The following is a 2,135-nucleotide window of genomic DNA, read 5'->3' as shown; positions in this document are numbered from 1 at the left end:
TGTTGTCTTCTGATCTCCATATATATGCCAGGACCTGTGTATCCATGCTGAAGTCATAAACGATTTCATTATACAAGATTTCAAATTATACTACAAAGCCATAAAAACAAAAACTGCATGGAATTAACACTTCCATGACATAAATAGCAAAGAATGAAATAGAAACAATAAAATTAAGCCCACACAGTTACGACATATCTCAGACATTTCCTGAAATACGGCATAGCTCAAATAATGTTGGTGACATTTACAATAGTGTTCCCATGTTAACAGGTCAGGAGGTTCAAATTTATTCACTGCATTTACTAAGCTAAAGCCAAAATACACCTCAGAGGGCAGTCTGCATAATCAACCTGTCTGTTTCCAAGGTCATGACATTTTTCTATCTTTGAATCCAATTATTTTAAAATATTCCTTCACTGAGATCCCACAGGCAAAATTACTTTTCCTTCTTAGCTGATATTTTCTTACTCTATATGACATATTGCTTTATATGCCCCCGAAATGATCAAATTATTAGGCTGTCTTTCTTCTCAGAGATGCTCTGCGGCCACCTACAGAGTTCACTAATGTCTTTTCTATCCCAGGACTGAAAACAGCAGCTCTTATTTAACACAGGAGCCAAAAATATCACATTCCCTCAGTGGAATAACTTGTTCACTTTGGAGCAGCATTTTCTTTCACTGTCCTTATTTTCAACAGCAATGTTGAATGTAGGTTGCTCTATTCCTCAGACTCCAATGAGACAAGCACACACTGACACAGGAAACAGAATTTCAAGTGCTCTTTCCACTCATTTATTCAAATAAGATTCACTTAGCGTCCATGTTCTAATGTCAAGGACACTCCAGGGACAAGGATGAATGTTGAGCAAGCCAGGGCACAGTCCTTACCCCCACAAGCCTTATGAAGCATCTTCTGGTCTGACCGACACTAGAAATCTAAAACCACACTTCCCAGACTTTGCTGCGATAGCTGTGGAAGTGATTTATTTCTGTCTCTCATTACCTATGGAAAAAGCATCATTGATGTAGCATCATTTTACTGTGCCAGATCTAGAGAGTGTGTGTCCTGAGAGACTGTTCTCTAAGCCAAGACATCACCAAATTGGGGAATCCATGTATGCCTCTTTGCAGAAGATCATCCCAACTGGGCTTGTTGATAGTTTGCACCCCAAAACAGAGAGGCCACAGGGCACAGATTCTCACTTGAGTATCTGGGCTGCTCCTTAACACCTGCTGTATACAACTCTGCCTTAATTGCACATTGCCAGGGGGGAGGGCAGGGGGATTAGAATAGAAAGAGAGACTTGGAACAATGGTGGCTCCATCTTTGGAGGGATACCCTCATCCCTGCTGGATAAGGCTTTTGCAGGTGTAGGCTATTGGTGGGAAGGTTCACTCATAACCCTATAAGGGACCCCACATACTCTTCACAAGAAAGCCCAACAGACTCATAGGTTCCCAGAGTGAACTTTAATAGAATCCTACCTATGTTCGTGATTGGACCTTAGAAGGAGAACATATTATTTATGTCTCCCCTTGGGAAGGAATTTTAGCAACTGGTGACAAACTCTGGTAGAATAGCCACAACAGTGCCTTTCTAATCCCAAGAACCAAGACTTTAAGAGACAGTGTGTATTTGTAATGAACTGTGGGGGGAAAGCCTCCAAATTACAGGCATGTTTTGTCCCCTTGACACACATCCCCTCAGCCCACTGGGTTTTAGCACTGCTGTGAGAGGCAGCCTCCCACACCCCACCTCAAGCCTCAGCTTTGGCACATGTTTGTTCCTCTGCCTTAAAGATTTTTCAAAGTTTAGGAGATTCTCCAGTCCCTTAAGATGGAGCTTACAAGTATCAATTTGTTTACATCCCTGGAAACAAGTGTCACAGACTAATGTCCCAACCTTTGATTTGGGAAAGAACAACTCTAATGTTCATTCCATTGATTCCTAGGAGGGGATCCCAGAGGAACCTCAAGTTGTTGGACCTGATGGTTAGTCAACATCTTCTTCCCTTTCTCTTCCTATCATTCCATGAGTCCTCATTCAGCTTTAGTGATCTACATGAACAACAGCACCCAAGTCCTTATCTCCAGCTTTGCCTTTGAGAAAGGCAGAAACACAGCTTACAG

This window comes from Mastomys coucha, unplaced genomic scaffold, assembly GCF_008632895.1.
Source record: "Mastomys coucha isolate ucsf_1 unplaced genomic scaffold, UCSF_Mcou_1 pScaffold7, whole genome shotgun sequence".
In the NCBI taxonomy this organism is placed as follows: domain Eukaryota; kingdom Metazoa; phylum Chordata; class Mammalia; order Rodentia; family Muridae; genus Mastomys; species Mastomys coucha.
The sequence above is the reverse complement of the archived record's forward strand: the minus strand, read 5'-3'. Positions refer to the sequence as shown.